Source organism: Zalophus californianus, chromosome 17 (assembly GCF_009762305.2).
Source record: "Zalophus californianus isolate mZalCal1 chromosome 17, mZalCal1.pri.v2, whole genome shotgun sequence".
In the NCBI taxonomy this organism is placed as follows: domain Eukaryota; kingdom Metazoa; phylum Chordata; class Mammalia; order Carnivora; family Otariidae; genus Zalophus; species Zalophus californianus.
Genome location: NC_045611.1, coordinates 17694656 through 17719469, shown reverse-complemented (window position 1 = coordinate 17719469; position 24814 = coordinate 17694656). Strand labels below are relative to the sequence as shown.

At 52.5% G+C, this 24814-nt stretch overlaps 1 protein-coding gene across 4 annotated transcripts in view; it reads right to left on the bottom strand.

Moving 5' to 3' along the window:
• The window catches only part of SMPD3 (sphingomyelin phosphodiesterase 3), an 82119-nt gene that overhangs the window by 24742 nt on the left and 32563 nt on the right, over positions 1 to 24814 (bottom strand). Inside the window, exons 1-2 of one of the 4 annotated variants that reach the window (XM_027618861.2) lie at positions 5363 to 5381; positions 2727 to 2792 (exon numbers count right to left, since the gene is read on the bottom strand). The gene's annotated coding sequence lies outside the window, so the exon portion shown is untranslated. Of the gene's footprint in view, positions 1 to 2726; positions 2793 to 2894; positions 3024 to 3554; positions 3626 to 5362; positions 5382 to 24814 lie in introns of those variants that run through there. The other 3 variants (XM_027618862.2, XM_027618858.2, XM_027618857.2) reach the window with 3 other exon arrangements.

Below are 24814 nucleotides of genomic sequence, written 5' to 3'. Positions count from 1 at the left end.
GGGGAAGTGAGTGCACTGGAAGTTTCGGCCAAGGATCGGTATACAGTGTTGGTTCCAGGGACCAAGCCAGACCCACAGGCGACAGTGCAGGAGGGAGTGTCAAGAGTGCACTGAGGTGGTGCAGACTGAGATGGACGCAACAGCCTGTGCTTAATGGCTGGGGGTCACACACTGCCAGGTTGTGCTGGCTGAGGGGTGCATGCCCAGGCTGGCCAGGGGGGAGGGCTAGGAGGCTGGGGGCGCCTGGCATCCAGCTCCTATGAATCAGATGCAGCACCGTGACTGCTTGGGGTATTTTGCAGCAAGGTCCCAGGAATTTCTGGGGGCAGAGCCTTTGCTTTCTAGGTGTGTATATTTTAGTGTGGGGGTGTCCTCCTGGAAGGCAAGGAGACAGGAAGGGGGTAGGTGGTGGGTGGAGTGAGCAGTGAGCAAGGGAGGGAGATGAAGCGGAGAGTCCAGGAGGGCTGAGAGCAGGCCTGAGGGAGGCAGAGCCGCTCAGGAAGTCCTGCCTGGCGGGCTACGCCCTGACCACAATGACCCACCAGTTCCCAGGAAGCCGGCGAAGAGACGCCAGGGAGGAGCAGCTGTGGAAGATGGGCCTGAAAAGAGGATCCAACACATTCACTGACAGTTTGTCTTGAGCTGGGCTTGTTTAACTTAAATGCTTAGAATGTCTGAGTAGCTTCCCACCTACACCACACAGATCAGCCTAGCCTCGAGTAATCCTTCTGCTGAGAGCAGGGGGAGCCGAGCCTTGCCGGCCGCGCCTGTGTCCTGCACTCTGGGCGGGCGGAGGGACCCTCTGGCTGGCTGAGGGTCTGAGCAGCGCCCCCCAGGTTGAGGCTTCCTGCACCCCCCTCACCACTACACAGAAGGTGGACAGGGGGTCTCACCAGGCTTTCTGGTAAAGTTTTGGACAGAAAATTGCCAGAACAGAGTTCAGCACCAATGAGAAAACAGTCTATGCAGTTCAACCCGATTTTGCTTTAAAAACAGGCCCAACAGGAGGCTTCGGTTGCATGATCCTCATCTATCCTGAGGCCCTCTGCCCTTGGTCTTGGGGCCACCATCCTTCTGGTTCCCTTCCTGCCCCTGGGGCTGCTTCTTCTCTGAGCCCTTGGTTGTCCCCTCCTCCCCTGCCCACCCTGACCTTCCTCTGCCTCTTCTCTCCTCCCTTGGTTGATCCCTCAGTGTCACCTGTTCTCAGGTGTCTCTCCTGATAGCTGATTTCTTCGTCCACTGCCCCCACCCCCACTCTTATGAGTAGTTCCTGAGGCTCTGGACATCCTCCATACCCTGCCTCTTCCCACAAGCCCCTGGTTCTGCCTCCTTAATGCCTCCTATCCATTCCCACGGTTACAGCCAGCTCAGGCACCGCCCTGTCCCAGCTAGACACTGCCCAGCCACCACCTGTCTCCCAGCACCTGGCCTCCCCTCGTCTGGTCCACATGGTAGCTACTGGGATCTTTTAAAACTACATAGTAGACCATACTACTCCCCTGTTAAACTCTTCAGTGGTCCCTGCTGACCCCAGGAGGATGCCCAAGCACCTGGCAGGGAAGGGCACACTAGGCCCAGCATCCTGATCTCCAGGATCGCTCTGCATCGCCCCCTACTTCTGAAGTCCCAGGGCCCCTTGTGCAGTTCCCCACCACACCCTTCTAGGCCTCCCTGCCTTTGCTGGGCTGTTCCCTCATAGCCCTCACCTGTGTGCTGGGATGAGGCCTCAGCAGGGGGCTCAGGGTTCAAAAGTCACAGTGACATCTCTTCACCAAGCCCCAGCCAGTCCCCTACTCTGTGGCCCCAGAGATAACGGGAGGACCTTCAACATGGCTGAAACAGGTCATTTCTCTCAACAGCTGGTGGTTTCTGTGCATTTATTGCCCATGGCTGCAGTCTGCACACCAGAAGGGGGACCAGCCCCCCCCCCAACAGCTTCAGATTTACTAAGCTAGAAGCAGAACTGAGAGAGGAGGCTGAGCAATGGTGACAAATTCCATTCCTCAAAGCAAAGGAAGCAAGGGTCATAGGTGGCCTTATGGATTGTCTCTGCAGACCTGGGACCCTGCTCTTGTTGTTGGCCCCAGCAGCCTCGGAGCTGCTCACCCCCCCCCCCCGCCCCCCACCTCCAGTCCCAGAGAATGCAGGTTTCGTGCTCTAACTCCGAGGCCCGCATTCCCCTGCAAGCACTCAGGGTCTTATCCCATCACCTGACTCTAGCTGTGTCGGGCACATAGTAGGCAGGTAATAGGAACCCCTGATGACCAACAAGTGTCAGCAACCCCCCTGCCCAAATTGCTTTCCACTAGTTGTTTGACAGTGCTTGTTTCATAGCATCCTTGCCAGCTCTGGGTTTTAAGCGATTAAAAAAAAATTTTTTTTAACAGTTTAGTGGGTAATGATAGCTGGTTACATTTCCCAAGATAGTTAAATTGTATTCCTTCATTTTCATGAAGTGCTGCCTCAAGTCTTCCCTATGCATTGAAGAGTTTGTATTTTCTCCAAAGATTTGGGTGGGGGAGACACCCCCCCCGGGCCTTGCTCTCCACCAGAGGGAGTTCCAGGTAGGCACAGACACCCCCAGAGCTGTTTCCAAACTTTTTAACCAAACAGCAGAACCTATTCTTAAACAATTTCACAGAGCCTCTCTTCATATAAAATACGAATAATTCGCCTATGAGGGGAGGCCTGGAGCGGCACTCCCCCTCCAGAAGCCCCTGTCTTACCTGAGGAGGGGCCGCTGGGACCCTCTTGATCTCCGTCTGAAGAGGGGGCGCCACCGCAGTCAGGACCTGAAAGGACATGAGCGGTTCACAGAGGTGTCCAGAACTCAACCTACAGCCACCCAGCAGCCCAGAACAGGTGAGCCAGGTACAAAGACCAAGGGACCCCACCTGCGCCACACCCTCCACGTCGCCAAGGAGAGGGTGTGGACCCGGCTGTCCCCGCGGACGGAGGAAGTGCAGCCAGGGGGGTGGGGGCAGAGGTTTGTGCGACAAACCTGCACAGGCCCGGGGGGGGGGGGGGGGGGGGGGTGGGGGTAGGAGGGTTGACAGGTGGGGAGGTCTCCGCCTGACGGGTGGGAGGGATGAGAGCTCCACATGGACAGCTGGACCCGGGCCAGGCTGAGGTTGTGTGAGGTGTGGGGCGGAGAGAGGCGAATTCAGAGCTCCAGCCTCAGGGCCTGCCTGGGTTTGATCTGATAGGCGAAGCTAGAACAATTAGAGCTTTCCCCCAGGAGCTTTGTGTGATCTCAGCCTCGCCAAGATACGTGGGGGTGGGAGAGAGCTGAACCCAGGTCATAGAAGATGGACCGCGGCCACCCGGACTGGGGTCGGGGAAGGGGGGAGGAGGAAGCCGCATTGAGAGAAAGAAATAGGGGGCTTTCACAACAGATAAAGGTGAAGGTAGGCTGCCTAGGGGACGCTCAGCAGAGACACTTCGTGACCTCAGCGGGGTCTACTTAGGGGATGGTAGGGAGGACATTCGCGTGAGCCGAGGCCTTGGACACGATGCTACCGGCTCCCTGCATCCCTTGCTGGCTCAGTACGGACCTCAGCAGCGCCAGGCACGCCCCCCGCAGTGGGGTTGGTAGGCTGGGTCTGGCTCTCTGGCCCTGCCTTCCCCTTCTAACCCGGCCCCTGGCCTCCAGTATTGACCTCTCCCGGGACAATCTGGCTCCGCCCCCTGGCCCCCGGACCGGCGCAGCTCTCTGGCCCCGCCCCCTGGCTTCAGGCGCTCCTTGGGCTCTTTAGTCCAGCCTTCCAGGCTCAAGTCCCGCTCTCAACTTTACCGCCTTATCCTTTTTTTTTTTAAGTTTTTATTTGTTTATTTGACAGAGAGGAAACACAAGCAGGGGGAGTGGGAGAAGCAGGCTTCCTGCTGAGCAGGGAGCCGGATGTGGGACTCGATCCCAGAACTCTGGGATTATGACCTGAGCCGAAAGCAGACGCTTAACGACTGAGCCACCCAGGCGTCCTCCAGCCTTACCCTTGGCTCGAGGCCCGGCCTCCTGGCCTCAGGCCCCAGAAGTCCAACCCCCCCCCCCCCCCCGCCCGGGCTCTGTGCAGTGCTCCTTGGCCTTCCACCTTTTCAAGCCAGTCCTACTGCCAGAAACCTCTTCACTACCGTCACATGTGGAGGCAACGGTTACTCTCCAGCGCTCTCCTCTGGACCAGTTCCCATCATTTATATGCACTTATTTTGCAAATCACTTAAACTGTGTTTCAGAGGAATCTGAAATTTAAGTTCCAGGCCCTCGGTCCACAAGCCAAAGATGTTTCTTCACTTGGCAAACAACTGGCTCTCTCTTGCTTAGGAATCCCCATAGAGAAGCTCCAGGGAGACCCGTGTTCGAGCCCTGGGTCTGCTATCCATCTGAGCCTCAGTTGCCCCCTTCCCTCTCATGCAGGGGGTCACTCCAGTGTCTTGCGCAGCTGTGACCAGGACCAAATGAGCATGGGTACTTGATGTTGCCACATTAGGGTGGGAAGAAGGAAGCCACAGTCCCTAGGATCTGTGTTCCCCTGGGGATCCTTTTTCCACGTGGACACCCTAACTTCTTTCCTCTGAGTTAACCACGTGATAGGCATCCTTCCCCACCCATAGCCTGGGGAGTCCAACCTGCCAGGAGGTCAGAGGGGGTCTGCTGTTGTGGCTTCCAGGGGAGGTCCTGTCCCCCGTACCTGGGATGTCTACCTCTTCACCCTCGGTAGGCTGATGACCTGCAGGCACCTCTGTCCTTCACCCTCTTCGTGGGCTGAACTGACCCTAGCACACAGGCTGACAAACATTTAGAAGTGGATATGAAGGAGGCAGACCTCTCCTGAGCCATCCGAGCCTTTGTGACTCTCAGGCCCCACCAGCCTGGAGTGAACTTCTCTCAATGAGAAGTTTCTCATGGAGGCCCTTTGTCCTCAGACCTTCCCCAAACCGTCCCCCTCCAGCTTCACAACCTCACAACCTCTCTCCCCCACCAAACTCTTCTAAAAAATTCTCTGCACATTTTTTAAAAAATAGAATTAAATGACAGGAACTGACTATTTAGGGAGGGGTTCCCGAGAGGAAATGGGATCTCTACAACCTTGAAATTACAGGACTTTTTTTTTCCCTCAAAAGAAAAACTCATCAGATCATTGATATTCTCAGCCAGACATTGTTTTGAAATATGCTCTCTTCTGTCCTTACACAAACTACAGGCTTTCTCCCTCTTTGAAAATAAGATCACATCAAGTCAGGGATTAGAAATGGGAAAAATTCAATCAGAGCCTCCCTCGGGCCTGCTACACATCTCAATACACTCATAGGCCGGCAAAATCAGTTCCCGCTACAACCCAGCTCAGCATCATCATTCAAAACGCACCCGTAGGAAATGGTGAAACAGAAGGACCTTTCATCCCCGAGTGAGCGAGGCCTGCAGGGCTGCTCTCCTAGCTCCGGAAGCTGGTGGTGCCTGGGCCGGGTGGTGCCTGGGCCGAGTGGAATCGAGGCCTCTTGCTTAAATAGACGGTAGGGCAGGGCGGGCCTGGGGGGCGGGTGTGGAAAGTGGGCTGTTTACCCAGCACAGCAAGGCAGTGTCTATGGATCCAGCAGTGGTCCTGAGCACACGCCTGCCTGCTTGTCCACCAGGAGCCTCAAGCCCACAGGCCCAGAGACCGCAGACCAGCACCTGGGGTGACCTCTGATGGACGTGCAGCTCTAAGTGACACCATGTCCCTGGATGCTTGGTCCAGGTTCCTGGATGCCTCTACCTCCCCTGAGACACAGCCCACTCAGCAGAACCAGCTGTGGAGTTGGATGGACCTGCTCCGTAAACCAGTAAGTAGTGGCCTCAGGCAGGGCATCTCTCCAAGCCTGTTTCTACTTTCTTTTTTTTTTTTTTAAGATTTTATTTATTTATTTGACAGAGAGACAGCAAGAGTGGGAACACAAGCAGGGGGAGTGGGAGAGGGAGAAGCAGGCTTCCTGCCTAGCAGAGAGTCTGATGCGGGGCTCGATTCCAGGACCCTGGGATCATGAACTGAGCCGAAGGCAGATGCTTAACGACTGAGCCACCCAGGCACGCCAGTTTCTACTTTCTTTCTGACTTCATAGGTCCAGAAATAATGTGTGCAAAGGGCCTGGCACCTAGAAGGTTGATTTATTTATCCACAAGGTAATGCAGGGGCCAGGTACTGTCAACAAAGTTCAAGGCCAGAGATGTTTAGAAACGTACGTAAAGTCACACAGCCCTGTAGCTGATTGTCACGGTCAGATGTCATGCAGACCTGAGACTAGGTTGTGTTGCTGGAAGTCCCTTGGGGTGAGGGTGAGAAGCAGTTGCTGGCCTTGGGGAAGGGTCTTAACTGAACTCTGGGGAGTTACCCCTAAACCTCCAATACCAAGGCAAAGGGAGAGGCATGGCTGGACAGGCATCCTCAGAGGCCTGTGTGTGCATTTGGTTGAGACCTTATTGGCGGGGTGCAGAAGTATCCCAAAGTCACTGCTAGGGATGGCTGGTGAAAGGAACTTCCCCCCACTAAATGCATATATTATAGCCCTAACCCCCAGTGTGGCTGTATTTGAGATGGGGCCTCTAAGGAAGTAATTAAGGTGAAATGAGGTCATAAGGGTGAGACCATGATCTAATTGGATTAGTGTCCTTTTTAAAAAAGACATCTGAGACTCCCATGGCTTTATACATGCATCGAGGAAAGGCCATGTGAGGACTGCAAAGCCAGGAAGAGAGCTCTTACCAGAGACCCAATCAGCCAGAACCTTGATCTTGGGCTTCTGGCCTCCAGAATTGGGAGAAAATGCATTTCTGTTGGTTAAGCCACCCGGTCTGATCTTTTGTTATGGCAGGCCCAGCAGACTAACACAAGTGGATGGGATTGAGCATGGGGAGCGTGGAAAAGGACCTCCAGTTCAGGCAACTGAATGGGGGCTAAAGTTGCTCACTGGCCAGGGGTGGGGTGGGTCAAGGGAGGGTTGTGGTGTGGAGGGACATTTGCATGGATGTGTCCAGGTGGCAGTGGAATATTCAGACCCACAACTCAGCAGAGAAGTCTTGGCTGGAGCAGGATTTGGGAATTATTAGAGTGTAGGTTAAATCTTAGGAGTGGCTGAATTTTGTCAGATCACTTACTCTTTCTTTTTCAACTGGTCCATTCTAATTCCAATGTCTTGTTATATCAGATTTTGTCTTTCATATTTTTGTAAAAAGCCAGACATTCCCTCTCTCTTTTTAAGTATAATTGTGTACAAATTCCCCCCCGCTTTTTAATGAGTCTGTTTTCTACTACTCAGAGTGCATCTTACTTGGGTTAGCACAGCTAACCATGTGGTTAGGGCACTCAGGTGTGGTTTGATGGCACATTTGTTCCTGAGATTCATCTCGTCTTAACTCTTTGTGATGTCGGTCCTCTTGTCATTCTTATCTAATTTCAAAAGAACAGATCTCCCTTCAGCTTGCCAGATCATTTATCATTCCAAATTGTAACTAGCAAATGCTGATTTCTTTCTCTCGGAGTTAAACTTGAAAGGCACAGCATGCGTTCTTTACTTCTAGGCTGAGCTGTTTTGTTCACCTCTCGAAATTTTTCTTGTATTGTTTCTTTGCTGATGTTTCCCTCATCGTGTGCCTCACCCTGTTTTTCTTCCTCTCACCTACTCTAGGGCTGTGACACTGGCTCTCATTTCCAAAAGGGTTATTTGTACCTCTGATTGTCTTCTTTGTCTGCATTTCTGGTTTGATGTCTTACTTTAGCCCCGACAGCACCTCTCTCTTTGCTCTATTGTTTCAGTTATCCCGACTTCTACTTCTGGACGTGTTTCAATTCTTTTATAGTTTCCACCATGGAATTACAGCGGTTTTTTTGGGGGGGGGAGGGTGAGTGGGGGTTCTGATCCGTTCCTGTTAGTATTGTTTTTTGTCACATTTCTTTCACAGTAGTTATTACCCAGTTCATCTTCTTCGTTCATGGGGCCTTTCAGATTCCATCATTTAAAAAGCAAACAAGTTGACATATATTGAAGGCCCACTGTGTGCAGATGCTGCAGTTCTGTAGGAGCCCATTGCTCCTATAGGTCTGGTACAGCAGAATTCTTCAGTTAGAGCTGCTTTGAGGGAGGTTCTAGTTAACTAAGATTTATTCCATCTTGTTCCAAAAAAGACTTAAACTGTGTTCTATGTACAATATAATAGACTTTTTTTTTTTTTTTTTTTAAAGCACTGAGAGAATTAGAGCTAAGGGGAAAAAAGGTAGAAAAAGCAAGAAGCAGCCAAGCAGAGACACAAAGAGAGCATGCAGGGGGTGAGGGTCTCCGTATTCTGATGGTGGCCTCGGGCACAGAGGGGTCGTGTCTTATGACCAAGGCTTCTCCTTTTGATTTCTGTTGGTGGTGTTGAAATGACCCTTTGTTTTAAGTTCTTACTTGAAAGTCTGTGGCAAAGAAGAGGCCCCCTTGGTGTGACTCACTCTACAAGCCCCTCAGGTGGGGAACACCTACTTAAAATTATTTCCCAGTAGGGATAGAATTGGCAAGGGACACATGACAGTGTGGGCAGGCTGCATGTAAACAGTGGGACAGCCACCTCCTGCTGGTTTTTCAAAAGTTGGTATTGATTGAGCAACTAATCGGCTGTGTATTTCCTGTGCTCTGAATCAGATAGCTTCCCTGTTTTGGGGTGGCAAGTGTAATCTGGGAGTGGAAGGCTTCTCGGGGTCTCTCTGTTCCCACAGAACTCCACAGTGGCCTCATTTCACACCTCTCAGGAAACAGTTTTCCGAGTGACAGATTGATTGGTGTATGGGTGGTTACCAAAAAAGAATCTATTTTATTAGCTATTTGTCTTGCAAAGTGAAATCGTTTTTTAAACTTTATCAGAATGTCATCGTCCTGGGGTTTTGCCCCTGGCTTGGAGAGAAGATCTGCAGACCCCACAGATGATGAGCTGCCATGTCTAGGTCTTACTTGAGCCCCTGGGTGATGAGCCTGGGATGTACTGCCCAGGCTGAAGCTCTCGGGGTGGGGGTGGGGGGCATGAGGGGCAGCTGGGCACCAAAGGGGTATTGCCATATCTCATCCTGATGCCTGAAATGGCTTTTTTTTTTAATATACCAAGGGAATATGAGAATCTAGACGTTCATACACATAAGAGACCATGTACAGGTAACCTTGCTTTTCTATTTGAGAAGAAAATAGAAAACATTCCACTTACTCATTTTTTTAGATGAAAAACAAGGAACTATATGAAACAATTAAAAAGCATTTGGTTTTCTGTTGGTGGCAGTTAAAGAAGAGAGAAAGACAGAGGGGGACTAAAACCCATGGAGGGAAGGCAGAGGGTGGAGTTTGGTCCCCAGGAAGCCTCAGTGAGCCCAGCCCCCATCAGTCGGTCAGTGGGCAGAGGCTCTGTCCTTGGCCCTTCCCTCAGCCCTCAACCTGTCCCGTCCAGAGTCAAGGCCGGTCCCTCCCAGCTCTGCAGTCCGTTTCTGGCCCCTGCTCCCCCTCTTCCTTCCCTCCTTGGGCACTCTTTGGCTGCCTGTGGGCCGTCCACCATGCTCGGGTCTCAGCCCGGATCCCAGCTCAGGTCCCCAGCACGAGCCGCTCTTGAGTTCACTCTGCCCCTTGTGTCCAGAACGTCCAGATCTCCCTCTCTTTAAAGAACAAATCCCTCTACCTAGCCTGGTGTGGGGACCTTTGGTAATGGGGCCCAGCCTTCCTCTGCCTCATTTCTGCTCCCCATCCCTCCCAGTGATTGGTTCTGATGGCCCCGACCTCTAGCTTTCATCTTTCCTGGAACACTGCGTGCTCTTTCACGCCTGCGTGCCTTTGTACATGCTGTCCCCAGTGTCCGGGACACCCCCCCCCATTGGTGCACCTGGCACCCATCCTCTTTGGCTCAACTCTGCAGCTGCCGTCCCCCATCCTTCAATCACACACCCACTGGGCATCAGACTGGTAGCCTAGAGCCCCCTGAGCCCTGAGCACAGAGTCCAGCTCCTGAAAGGCCCTCAGGGAGCCAAGGTTGGATTAATACAGTGGTTTCTAGCCAGGCCAGAGTGTCGGTCACCAAAGCATCCAATTCCCTCTGTATGTACCAGGTGGTACAGCAGGAGCTTTGAGAAAACTTCCCAATCGTTTGAACTAGTGCATCAGTTAGGCTGCCCTGTATAAAGGGAAATTCTCGAATCACATAGCTAGAGTGACAGAGCCTAGACTCGGAGTACGACTCATCCGTGGCCCCATCCTGGCTTGAGTTTTGACCCCACAGGGCTCCCTAATGCTCAGAAGGCACCCACAGGCAGGGGAGGAACCCCCGCCCCCAGAGGTCTGGGAAGGCTGATAGCCATCACCCTCCCCTCTTTGCTGCCACCCTCCTGTGTCCCAGAGGGATTTGAGGTGGATGGTGCCACTATTTGTCCTTACACCTGAGCGTGAGGGTTGTTCTCTTGGACGTCCGTCTGGGCAGAGAGCTGGGGGTGCTGGGAGGGAGTAAGCCAGCAGAAGCCAGGCAGAGCTATTGTTGGGGGTCTCCGGGTGTCAGGGTGACACCCTGGCTGAGTGCCATCATCTCTCAGTGGGTCCTTCAGCCTTGCCTCCACCATTCATTCTCCACACAGAAGCCAGAGTCCGCTTTCTATTTGCAAACCTGAGTACCCTCTCAGCTGATGCCCCCCTCCCCCCACCCCGGATAAAACCCGTGCCCTGGGTCCATCCTCCTATCCTGTGTCGCTCCTCACCAACCTTACCCACGCGGCTCGTGTCTCCAGAGCTCTCCTTTCTCCTCCTGCGGTCCCGGTCTCTTTCAAGGCAGGCCTTCCCTCACACTGTCCCCGCATGCTGGAACCCCCCACCGCTTGCCCCCTGGCCTGAAGGAAGCCTTCCCAATCTCCCCTCACGTTTACTATTAGAGAATCCCACAGGGAGCGCCCATCGCTCCCCTCCCTGCCTCTGAGGGGGCTGGGACCAGGGTCACGTGTCCGACAGTCCTGGCCACCAGCATACAGACAAGGCTGTGGGGAATGACAGCCACAGGGAGGAATGTGCCCTAAATGCGCCCCTCCAAAGGGAGATGTTAGATCCTGTTCTGGGAAGTTGGGGGTCAGAGGAGGAGAGGGCTGTCCAAGAGGCAGGTAGTTGCTTGGAACGTGACTGAGTTTTGGCCACGTGGACGCCGTGCCAAAGCCACGGCTGTGAATGAGGGCGGGGGGGGGTGGACAACAGGGGGTCAAGGGCAGAACCATGGGACTCATCCCATTTTTGGCTTGGTGAGGAAAGAGGAGCCAAAATGAACACTTGGGAGAAGGCGGGAGAATGCAGAAAAGGTGGCTAAAATATAGCACTGTTTTTTTATTTAGTTCTCAGATAATCTTACTTTTTTCCTTTTTCACTTAGAATAGCTGGAAAAGGAGGGCCCTACGTGGCAGTGCCTGGATGAGAAAACCATGTCAAAGCTGGTGCCAGATCCCTCACTCTATTTTTACCTTCCTGACACTACCTCTTTGAGCCCCGAGGAGGGCACCTGGCCTGAGGTGGCCAGCCCTCCCTTCGTTCTCCAGAAACCACCAAAAAGCCAGCCATTCACTTCTCTTGACCAGAAATAAATGCATTAGACAAATGTTCTCAGGCAACCTTGAGGGATGTGCACACAAAATTATCCCATAAATTACTTTTGTTTCCTCTCCTCAGTTCAAAGTTGGGCTTTTTTTTTTGTTGTTGTTCACATTAGTACATGAAAGTTGGACAGTAATTAATGTTCTTAAAATAGAACGCCCATAGTCCCAAGTTTAGAAAGAAAAACCACCTAGGAATGAAAGAAAGTGGACGCATGTGAAAAGCTACTTCTACTGGCCACAGAATCTTTGATGAGCCTCGGTGGGGAGCGCCTGGCAAGCGGGATTTGCGGCCGAACACGCCATGGACGACCGTGTCTGTGATGGCTTTTCATTCTGTTCCCGGCTCCAGGTCAAGGAAGCCTTTGACATCGTGGCCAGGAGCTGTGGGGGTTCACCAACCTCTAATTACAGTTCTCTTTTAAAATATTGATGAACAGTCCCTCTGTTGATTCACTCGTTTTTAAACACGGAGGCTGTAGCGGTTGGCTCTGCTCAAGGAGAACAGACTCTCCAGGCCTCCTCAGGCCACAGAGCCTCTCCCCACACCTTGAGGCTCTGGGACTCTCTTTCAAACACTGAAGGAAAAAAATTGCCCCTCCGGGTGGGGGTGGGGGAGGTCACTTCAGGATTCAAACTCAGGCCTGGCTAGGCTGCAGGGGGAGGCCCTGCTTTCCCCAAATGGGGACTCGGGCCCTCCACTACTCCTACCCAGGGTTCAGGTTGGAGGTGTGGGGTTAGGCAGGAGGGGCCGCCATCCTCCCCCCACTGCCCCCTGGCCTGATGCCCCACTGCACGTCTGGCCACCCATCCCTGGGATGGAAGGGGAGTGGGGCTGAGGTGATCGCTTCCAGTCCCATAGGGTGGAAGAACTAAGTGCCATCCATCCCATCTTGGGGACACCCACACAGAAGGACCTTGCAGGCCCAGGCCCCCCCAGAGGCAACTGACTACAATGTGGGGATGGGTGGTGGTCCCTATTCTCCTGGAGGACTCGGCACCCAATCAGCTGCTTCTTGCCCATACTCTCAGCTTTTCATTGCCTGACCTCATTGACTGAGGACTCAGCCAGCAGCCAGGCACTGACCTGGCTTCTGTAGTTACCTTGTGTAGAGAAAAGCACCTCATTACAAATGGGGTATGTCAGCGATGCCCATGATACCCCAAAGCTCCCGACTCTGTGGGGCTGAGGCCAAGTCCCTGATGTCATCACTCTTCCCCACACTACAGCATATAGAGTAGCTACTATTGTTAACATTTTACAGATGAGGCGACTGAGGCTCAGAGAGGGGAAGTGTGCTGCCTAAGACCACCACGGAGGAGGTGGGATTGGAACCCAGCTCCGCTGGATTCTGAAACCAGGGCTCTTCTCAGTCCACCCTGCCACAGAGCCTTCCGGTCCCACTTCCCGCCTTTGGCAAGTGGCCTCTGGAAGGGGGACCCTCAAATACATGCGATGTGGCCCTGGGGGAGGGTGTCGTGGGCTCTGCTGTGGTGCTGCTTGTCAAATCCTGCCCAGCTCGACTGGGGTGCCCCCTTAGTTGGGGGACCCTGTTGACATGACCCATTTGGACTATAATTTTAAGAGGTAATTATGGATCAGCTTGGTGACCATCAGGCCCTTCTGCTACATCCTAGGAAATGGACCTAACCCTGTTACAGGGTAAATCAGATATAATCAGCTCCTAATTCAATAGGGTGGCTCTAAAGTAACATTTATCAAGATACAGAAGCTGGTCCAGTGAGTTAGACAACAGTGGTGGTTGGATTAGACTCAGACAAGAGGAACCCATTTGCTGATAGTTTTAAAAAGATTAAGTGGGAGAGACAAACTTTTCCAGTACTGTCCATTATTAGGTACATTCACTCATGTGTTCCAGACACAAACAGGGGCATCTTTCAGACTGGCCACGTGCGTACCTCAGCCTCCTCCCACCATGCTTCATCCTTCAAGTCCTGACAAAGGTGCCTAGACACCTGGAACACCTCCTGTCCAAAACTGAACCTGGGCAAATAGCCAGTGGGCGGGGCTGGCCATTCCTGCCCCTTTTGTGCCTGAGAATCCGAAAACTCTCAGCTACAGAGCTCAAGTACATGGCAAACTTCTGGCCAGCTCTGAGTGGGACAGACTCTCTTCTGACTGGTGGTTTCGGAGTCACATAGGCTAAAATAATAATCAGGTTTTTGGGTGATGGTGACTGCATGTGTCACTTTTGCATTCGATGGAACATTCTGTCCCGGCCTCCTTCCCACATGCCAGCTGAGTTGACCAACAGCAATCCCAGGCCCACACCAGACTTCTCTGCAAACTTACAGAGGCAGTGGCACCAAGAGCCAACAACGTTCCATAGACTCCTCCCCCAGCCTCCCTTCGCTCTACAGGCCTGCCTTCCAGACATCTGTGCAAGCCCCCACACCCCTTCACCCACACTCGGGCTGGGCAGTGACTGGCCTCAGACCCACCATGTCCCCTCTTGGGCTCTTGCTCCCCCAGCTCCTCTCAAAATTGTTAAGGTCTAACTCTTATAATCAATTCCTTATTCCATCACACTCACGGTGGTTCTGCCTCTTTGACTGAACCCTGAGTGATAAGGCAGCCCACTTCTCCAGGTAGACTTCATTTCTCTCTCCTGGAAAATGGGGATGGTGGGAGACATACCAGTTCCAGGAAGGGGGCTGAATGCAGGTGCTAGGTCTGAGCTTGGGATTGACTCTGGAGAGTACATTTGTCATAATCTGTGGACAAGCTTTAGGCCAGAATCATGACTCGGTCAGGCTTTTCATCTTGACACCAGCTGTAGGAGCCCTGCAGAGCAGGGCCCTCATGAGGTCAGTGGACAGGTTTATGCTGGTGGCAGAAGATGTGGGGGGTCCTTCTAATGGTCTGATTGGTTATGTAGCACCGTGGGTGCCACGACAGAGTGTTTAAGGCAATGGCTGGCTAGAGCCTTTCCTGATTGGACACTGGTATCTCACTTGGGAATGCAACCCTAAATTGGAACATCATTCTCCTGGGAAGCCAATGAGTGCTGAGTTAGGAGGCTTCCAAGAAGCTGCTGAGAAGGGCAAGAATGGCTCTTCGGGCAGAGACGCACTCTGCTGACTTGCTGGTGAGGAGGCTTGGCTCCCGTATGATGATGAGCTGGAGAGTGGATTTGTAGATGCTGGATCAGGGTGCTGCACACACAGTGCCCACCTACCTCTGGCCCCAGGTCATGGCTCCCACTGTCACACCCTACCTGCAGATGTCCCCCTTCTTTACTGTCTTCAGGTCCCTGCTCAGATGCCACCCCCTCAGAATAGCCTGTACCCCCATGTGCAAACTAATGCCCCCTTCCATCACCCTCTATGCTCTTACCCTGCTCCACGTTTCTTTCCAAAGTATCACCATCTAACCCAGGATGCATTTCCATGTTGTCTTTCTTCCTCCACTAGAAGGTAAAGCTCCACAAAGGCTGTGCTCCTGTCTGTTTTGTTCACCATTGGATCCATGACACCCAGAACAGCACCTGGCTCACAGTAGACACCACTGCAAATTTGCTGCACCTCAGAACTGGTCTCTGTGTGTAGAAAAGTGTCCTGCTCTCACCTCTACCTGTCTTCATTTGTGCTTGGGAACACTGAAGACAGCACCCCCAGCCTGGAGGAAGGCTGCTCCTCAGAGTCAGGAAGGCTGGTTTGATCAGTTAAGTACCAAACCTGAATTCTCAACACCAGGGGTTTAGTCTTTTCTTCTGATCATCACTCTTGATCTTAGGCTTTGTAACCATTTTAGAAGTGGATTTGGTGTGATTAAATTCTTTTTTAACCTAATCCTGTATGGAAAACAAAAGTTTTAAAGGGAGTGAATTAGAACGGATTTGCTGATGTCTGATCACTTGTGCGGTAATTCACCCCAGGCTCATTTCAAAACCTGGGCTGGGCATCACGTCCTGGAGAATACTCCACCGGATCTTCCTGTAACAGAGGAGGGAAGACTCCCGTCCTTAGACGAGAAGAGTTACATGGGAGTCAGAGGGGCTGCTCCTTTGAGGAGCAGAGCTGTTGGAAAGCCCATGCACTTGATTTCGCAGGGAGCACCAGTCCCGGCTGGCACGAGTCAGCATGGCTGGGGTGGCAGGCAGCGTTACCCGCCCTGGCCTGGTTTCTCTGTTTTCTCTTGGAATCCTCATGACCACAGCTTGGGAAACGCAAGGATGGGTGTGCAGGGGGTGGTGCACGAGGAGAGTCTGGCAAAGGGCTTTTGGTAGCAGGACTGCAGGGTCAGGTCGGGGTCTCTCAAGGAGGAGGAGGAGAGGAGTGCCCTGTGTCCCTGGCCCACCTGCCACTGAGGCACGAGCTCCCGGAAGCGGGTGTGTTTGCAGCTCAGCCCAGTACAGAACCTGGAGGTGTCATGATGGCAAGAAACGGTGTTTCCAAGAATATAACATAGAAAAGAAAGCTGCCCACCCAAATAGGAAACAAAAAGTCACTGGCACTTGACTGGGACCACTCTTGTGACCTGGAACCTTGTGGGAGACCCTGTTCTTGGCAACACCAGAAGCGGGAAAACTGAGTTTCCTCTCTGTCACCCCAGTCACACGAGTGCAGACTTGCTGGGCCCTGTGGGCCAAGCTGGGCTAGAACCTGGCTTTTAGCCAGATATGTGGTAACTTTCAGAAAATGGGATTTCCTTCTTCTGCTGATTTGGTATTTAACTTTGGGGATTTATCATTTGTTTAATCTCTAGCTTTTGGGAGCAGACAGGAAGGTTTCTTCCACCAAGACAGGTGTTGTGATGAGGGTTTGGGGTCACAGCCTTAGGACTCAACGGCTGCCCTGCATCTTCTTGTCTTGCTGGCCTGGCCGGCATGGCTCCCACGCCTGCCGGCTGCCTGGCCCCGGCTGCCTGGCCCCGGCTGCCTGGCCAGGCTTCATTAAAGGAGACGCACAGAATCATTCTGTCTGGGAGGTCTTATGGTCCGTTCCCATTGCGAACCCAGCTACACTCAGATGAACGTGGCAGCTTGGGGTACAACACAGCGCCACACGCAGTGCCATGAGCCTTATCTCACTCAATTCTCAACCCAGTCCTAGTCTGAGAAGGCCTCAGAGGTCACCGCTTTTGCCCTTGGTCAGCAGCAAGGCTGGGATCTGCAGCCCCATGGCTGTGTTGTGAGGGTCTATGCTCTTAGCCAGCCTGTCATTCTTCCCAGGGGGCTCGTTTGATGATTCATCTCTTATTCTATACCCAGAGACAATGAGGCGGAAACCAGAAGAAAAGGGGGCTATTATGATAGCAGTATTTGCCGTTTACCTAAATTAGATAATAAATCACAGAGCTACTTGAAAAATATACATGTCAACCTCTTGAACATCTAGTTATCACTTAGTGCCATTTGATGGTACCTATGGTATAATTAAGACTTTTGTAGAGAAAATAAGATATTCTCTGTGAAATGGAAAAGTGAATGGGAAAATGCATTTAACCTGGCCCTCCTCTTCCTCAGGGACAGGGCAACAGACCCGTGGTGGTGGGCGGCTGGGGCGCTTGGGCTGGTGGGTGTATTGCAAGCATTCCCAGCCCCCTGCAGACCAGCATGGGGCGCCGGGAGGGGGAAGCCTGTTGCCTAAGTAGCAGCGGGCCCAGCTGAGTGATGCTGCCGAGCCCAAAGGACTCCATGCCCATTCATCAGCCTCAGCATAATTGGGCATCTGCCACTGGCATCTCCAGATGTTTGCCTTGATCAGACGTTGATGTGGTTCAGTGTTTTCATTGAGAGCCTCATAAAAAGCTCTAGCTGGTTGGGGACGCTTATTGTTCATTTTATTTGAGTTCCTTATCATGTGCAAAATGTTCCAGGCACCATTAGGAGACACAAAAGACTCAGAAAACAGTTTCAGGGCGGGTGGAAGCTCACCCTAGCGCGGAGACACGGCCTCTGAAATTTACAAACATTTGCAGAACACAATCAGCTGGTAGGAATGAAAGTTGCTTGAAGCCGCACATCAGGGCAGGGGGGTGGGGTGGCAGAGACTGAGGATTTAATGCTCGCCTGAGAGAATCTTCTAAAATCAGATGGGTGTTCCAGGCTGTTTGCTCATTAATGTGGTCTTCAAGTTACTTCTCAGCGAAACTGGGAGTGTGGGGGCCCGTCCTGGGGCAGAAACTTGATCAGGAGGAAATCAAAGGGACATGGATCCTGCTTGAGGTGAAAGGTTTGAGGTGCAGGTCCAGGCACATTATAATTATTGCTTAACCGTAAATGTATCTTGGCAAGATACATTGATTTGTACATAGTTTGCTAAGGGCCTTTAAAGGAAAACAGACCATAGGCAATGAGAACTGTCCCCATCAATTTACCAAAATCATGTCTGAGCATCGTGGCAGTGCGGAGAACCCTGCTCATAGGCGTAAATTAAGGCTATCTTCCTTGGAAAAGGATAATTTAAATGATCAATAACCTCTCTTGCAAGAATGTTTTGAGAGCATTCCTTTCTAAAAATTGACTTCATTTATTCTTTCCTCTTATCGAAAAAGGATTTGTAGAGGTTTTTAACAAAAAATACGACGGTGGGGTTATTAAAATTGAAATAGGAAATCAGAACTCAATATGAAAAGAGAATATAAGCTTTGTAACTGTAATGGCTAACCTTACTTCTGTGACCAAGGTCTACATTTAGCTCTGAGCTTCCTGGAATCCAGGGTAAGAAGGGCAACATAATCAATGACATAGGTTTGACTACTGAAATGGGCCAACTATGTCACTTCTTGACTAATTATTCATGAATTTATAAAAAAAAAAAAGCAAGAGAGGCAGAGGAAACTTTTGGGGAAATGGGGGGATATTTTTTAAACATTTAGAAGGGAAAGATGGATTTTGACATTTTTTTGTGAGAGGCAAAGCTTGGGCAACAATGACAGACACGCCCACTAAGATCTGGGTGAAACCTGGAATAAGCTCTGATTCGATCAGTTCATTGCTGAATGAGTCACTCCGGACCAGGACGCAGGCATTCAGCGTGTCTGGCCTGTCCTCAGGAAGAGGCTGTGTTCGATTTCTCCGCTCTGCCTAGACAGCACCTGGTACATTTTGCACATAAAGAGCTCAAACGTGGCTTTGTCTCCCCTGGGTTGAGAAGTCTGGGCAGGCAAGGACCCATTCCCAGCACCCCCTGGGTATGTGTGCTGCTAGTAGCCACTCAGCGTTGGATGATAACAGCTCACAAACTAAAAATGGGAAACGTATTCGTAAAATGACAAACACCTTTTGCAATGTAGTGGGAGCATTTTCGCAACTCTTAGTGACAACAGTTGAATCTTCCAGTTTCCTGCTTTTGCCGTGAAGAAATTCTGGATGGACCTGCCCAGAGGCAGAGGGGAGGTTATGAAGCATTAGAAGGGTTGATACAATTGTGTTATTGGACTTCGTTTTAGAAGGATCTGCCATGGCCCCTATGATGGAGTGTTCACCGAAGGGCTCTGCTTAGGCAGACTTGTGTCAGGTCTCACAAGGCCCCCACCTCCTCGCCAGTAGGTAGATGGTGGGAGGGGGCTTGGAGGGGGAGGGGCCCTCAGTAACAATGCTGACCGGTCTCTAGAGGTCCTCCCAACAGGCTTAAGGGGGGGATTCCAGCAGACACTGCATTTTACAGTCGGTCTGCAGTCGCCTTTCATCCTCAATTACTCAGTGCGGATTCCTGTGCTGCTCTAAAAATCCTTTGTGTTTCACCATTTTGTTTGAAAAAATCCCTAGAGGGCTCATTTTGTCCCAGCAGGGAATGTCTTTCCTGAGAAATGAAGTCCTGGGCTCAGGCAGGCAGGGTCTCTGGAGGCTCCTGAAGTTTGAGATGCTGGCAGAGGGGAAGGGTGCAGCGCGGGGAGGGCTGAAGGCCATGGCCTGGACATCAAGCCCTCAGGAGGGGGGATGCATCTGCAAGCAAGACATTGCTCGTGGCAAAGGCAGGGTGTTTGGGTCCCTCCTGTCCCGGCCATGCTGGGTCTGTGCTGGGGCCGTAGCGTCTGAAGTGTGGAGCTCTGAGCAGGGGCGCTGCCTCCGGGCACAGCAGCGGGTCTCCCGCCTAGCTGGGAGGCTGCCGGTAAGTCAGGTTTCCCCTCTGGGCCTTGCTTTTCTTCCTTTCAGAAGTGGGGATTTGAATAGTATCTCAGTCACACCAGATCAAGGTGTCCTGAGGATAAAATGCAACACAAAGTCCTGTCACAGCCTCTGGCTCAGAGCCTGTGCTTGGTGTGACTGTGGTTATGTGCTTCTTACCCTGTCCTGGCCGCTGAAGGGCCCACCAGCTCTCTCCCCCAAGTCTCATATCCTTGACATAGGTTTTACACCCACGGGAGAGGAGGCTGAGCTTAGTCCCCACTCAGGCGAGCCCCATGACCTCCCTGACCCTATGTGCGAGGTGGGGCATCCAGAGGAGTCCTGCCTGTCGCCTGAGTGCTGTGGGAATCAAGCACCGTGAAGACTCTGGAGAGACAGTCCCCTGCCCCCCCACTCCAGCTCATGAGGACTGAAGACATCACTCAGAAGATGCACAGCTCAGTGCCTGGCGCACACAAATGCCCAGCAAGTCTGGTGAGGGTATTACAAACTGCCAACTCCATGGGTGCTATTTGGGAAGGGAGGGCTCAGGGGAGAGGGGGACAGGGAAAGTGTGGGGGGGGTTAGGCCCTGTCGTCCATAGACCTGGGACCGCCCCACCAACCTGAACATGGTTGGTGTTGTCATTCCAGATGCCACTCTGAGGATCAGGCACCAACAACGCACAAATTCCCCTCCTGGCCCACCCCCCCAACATCAGGGGTAGGATTGTCCTATATTTTTATATACTAAATCTGGCACCTCTAAGCGAAGGGGTTAAGAATAAACAGTGCAGGGGAAGCTGGGTGGCTCAGTCATTAAGCGTCTGCCTTTGGCTCAGGTCTTGATCCTGAGGGAGGAGCAGGCTCCCCATGGAGCAGGGATCCCGATGCGGGGCTCGATCCCAGGACCCTGGGATCATGACCTGAGCCGAAGGCAGATGCTTAACGGACTGAGCCACCCAGGTGCCCCCGTTTTTTTGTTTTTTAATTCAGAAGTTTCCCAGACATGGAGAAGGACTTACAGCGTAAGCCAGAGGAAGGCTCCAACACTCCTGTTATAAGCAGTGTAAGTAAAATAGAGCCGGTGGCACGATGGGCCTGGCCCTGTTGTCCATGCAGAGTCCAGGCAGAGCGAAGACCACTGAGGGCAGGAGCACGGCTCCTGAAACGTCAGGTCAGGAGCTGCTTGGGCTCTGCAGCAGATGCCATCAAGTTCTGTCTCAGTGGGGCTTCGGGGGGCATCCCTGACTGCCCCTGTGGCAGAATGGGAGGTGGCAACTGTTGGGCCCGAAGGTGTGACGTTGGAGAAGCCAGCAGGACTGGACCATGTGGCTGGACTGCTCGGAGGCCAGAAGGCCCCTGTGGCCATGGAGGAGAGCAGCGTCCAGGCAGAGCGGGCCTGTGTGCGGCCCCTCGGGTAGTCAGACCCGCAGGGAGGGTCAGCCCGGTCCCCCTCTTCCTGGGCCCAGGCCTGTCTTGTCAGCACCACCTCAGTCCAGTGATCAGGGACGGGCACAAAGTCCTTGGGTACCTGGTGTTCAGGCACCACTGCAGGGTTGGAGTGGGGAGCTCCAGTTATGGGGGTCATGCTGCCTGGCCAGACAGGGGCTCTGAGCTGGGGCTGACACCCTCCACCATCCCCTGCCAAAATGACCACTACAGTTCAGGCTGGAAGCCTGGGTTTGTGGGATTTTCTGCTTGGGGTCCTTCCTCACTTGCCAGCAGGCATGAGCGGAGGGGTGGGGAGTAAGGGGTGGAAATGGGGGCACTGGGGAAGGGACGGGGGCTGCACTGAGGCTGGGCTGCCCCCAGAATTGAGGTTGGGCTGCCCCCAGAATTGAGGTTGGGCAGGTGGAAATGATGATGGATAATGAGCAAAGAAAATGGGGCCCACGCCCAGCAATGGAGGAACATGCAGCCAACACGTGTCACATCCTCCGAAAACTAGCTGGGCCACTAAAGCAAGCCCCATGCTTTATTTTGGTTTTTGACTCTGTGAAATGGAATTCCTAATGCCCTCCCAGGGGAAGTGGCTGCGAGGCCCTGGGGATCCCAGGCAGTGGGGCAGCCGTCAGGAAGTGCTGAGGGTGGGAGCTGGGGGTGAGGAATGGAAATTCAGGAATCTGGATCATCGGGTTTGGAGATTGAGGGGCTCAGGGGCCAGTGTGCCTTGTACAGAAATGAGACTGTGGGGGAAAGTAAGGTGTTTGGGGACATGATGAATTTGAGAAGGTGGCAGGCAGCTGGGAACGGGGGCCTGGACCAGGGGGAGCCACAGAGGCAGAAGGTGGGTAAGGGTGTTTTGCATCAGGATGTTTGTGAGCAGCCAAGGGGCATTTGCTGAGAAGAGAAGCCAAAGATAGGTTTGGGGGGAGGGCCGGCACCTAGAACGAGCAAGGAGAAAAGAAGGAGGAAAGGAGGTAGGAGGATGCTGGGAAAATGCAATGCGTGGAGGCAGAAGCAGTTGCCACTGGGCAGAGCTGTGCCCAGAGCGAGACCCTGGGGAGAGCTGCACATTTTCCTGGGAATGCAATAGGAAGGGAGGGCACGAAGTACAGGTTATGAGGAATGAGTGGACGGTGAGGACGTGGCAGATTTTACTAACTGTTAAGTTACCCCCCAGCAGCCTGCTAAGAACCATGAGTGCCTGCTGGCCCAATGCCTGGTGCCAAGATACGCTGCCATCCCTGGCTGCCAGACACGCGGTGTGGGGGGGAGGGGCGCAGCCAGCATGGCAGCCCCCTCCTCCGACAAGAGATCAAACCACTTAACACCAAATATATATAAAAGTTCAAGATCCGGAAATTCAACAGATTTCCAGCCACATCTACCTCCGAAAACATAGCTGTGAATCCGGAAGTAAACAGAAAACGTTTCTGCGTGGTCAAAATGGCCGCCACAGCACCTGCAACACTAGCGTACTCTGCTTCGTAAGGAAACACCCTCAAGCCTTTACTCAGAGCCAACCTGCTTTTATTTAACACACAGTTCTGATAAACATTGTTACCTGGTTTGAATCGAAAGAGAAAAAAATCACAATCAAGAGAAAAGGTACAATGTAAGTGGCTCAGAAAAATCTCAACTGTATGAGATCATCATGGTGAGGGATCAGCCTGGACAGGCTCCCAATTCCCACGCCAGACTGATATTCTGTGATTCTCATATTTTTGTGAAGAGGATCCCCAAGTTATGAAGACATTGTGAAATCATGTTCCATCTCTATTGCTTAAGAAGACAAGGCAGCGTACGTTATATGTCAGGAAGTCGTTCTTTAAAAAGTTTCCGCTCTTGAAGAGGAAATGGAGCCACTTTTATTGAGCATCTACTATGTACTCACCAGCTTAAATCCATTAACTTCCTAACAATCCTATAAGTAACCACGATTTTTTACCATTTTATGGAAAAGAAAGTAGACTTAGAAGGCTAACGTGATTTGCCCCAGCTCACACCGTGAATGCTTTTCTCACTGCCCTCTACTTCCAGTTCTGGGCAGAGTGCCTGTGGGGACCACCTGCTCTCTGGCAACAGGTGGCCTATGGGGCCTGAGTTCAGGGAATGCCCTCGAGGGAGCTAGTCATGCTCTCTGTCCGGTCAGCTCACCTTCGGGCCCAGTGTTCCTGCCCCGGCCTCCATAGCTTTGGCTATTCTGTGGGCTGCAGGTGGGGGCCCAGCCCTGCTCCTGCCCCTGAATCCAGGACAAAGCTCCCCTCTCCTCGGGTGTAGACCATGAGTGGTGAAGTCCTTGCAGCTGGAAGATAAACAATGGCTGCGAGAGCCCCATCACGAGGGGGTAGTTTTGTGAGCCCTGTCCTCCAGGGGAAATTACTCCTGAAGGACTTTGATGGTGACAGGACCTGTTTTTCATTCTGTAATCATTCAGAAAAATACATCCATTTCAGTTTATTCAAAACAGTGGAAAATCATTGAGGTTTTTCCTGTGTAAAGGTCAAACTATAAAAAGATAAGTGGACTCAGAGAAATCCAGGCTAGTCATGAAAACGTGGCAGTGTACTAAAATGGGTCCAAAAGAGGATCTAATCCTTCTTTGGAAACAGCTCATACTAATCCCCCCTCCCCTTCCCTATGTGTGTTAAATTCCTGTTTGCAGGTTCAAGGACACGAAGTCAGGGACTCTCAAGGGGTAGAACATGGACCGTACAGACCGGGGTCCTGGATCAGAATCCCTGACCCGCTGCTACATGCCAAGTGTGAAAGCTGGAGCAGGAACCCTCACCTCCCTGGGCCTCCATTCCCTCGCCTGCAAAATTGGGAAGATCCCCCTTTTCCAGGCTCTCCTAGAGGTCGAGTGTGCTGCCCGACAAGGTCTGGGCAGGTGAGGACTGAGTGGAGAGAACCTTCCACCATCCTGTCCATGACTTGCACCTGAGGGGACAGAGGAAGACTGGCTTGGGCCACTGGCAATGGGAACCCTGAGGAGGGTGCTGCTGGACCACTGCCTGGGGATAGATCCCCTGAGCTGATCCCCCCTCCCCGCCACTGGACGTCCCCAGACTCTGATGGGACTCCATGGCATACGGCCTTGGGTGACCTGGGAAGTCCTTGCAGCTGGAAGCTAAACAAGTATGTTTGAGATCCCCATCACAAAGACATTTTTAAAGATTTTTTTTTTTCCTACAGAGAGAGACACAGCGAGAGAGGGAACACAAGCAGGGGGAGAGGGAGAGGGAGAAGCAGGCTTCCCGCGGAGCAGGGAGCCCCATGCGGGGCTCCATCCCAGGACCCTGGGATCGTGACCTGAGCCCCCCAGGCGCCCCACGAAGACATTTTTAAAGGGGCACTTGGTAATTCAATGGCTTTTGTGAAGCTGAGCAGGCAACTGGAGAATGATAGAGAATGATAGTTTTGACAACACAGCCTGGACAGTAAAATCCTCACTTTCCCCTTTACTAATTCAGAACTTCCAGAAGGTCTTTACGAGGGCCTATGGGAAGATAAGGAGCAGCTGTGTCTCCTCTTCTTTATCAAAACCACGCTCCATCTATGCTCAATTATGTGCAGCCCTGCCTGGTTGGGGGGCGGGGGGAGGCCCAGCCTAGTCTCTCCCCGCACAGCCTACCCCCTGGAGAGAGGAGGGGATTGGGGAGGTGGAGTCAGGTTTCCTGGTGGCAGTCCCTGG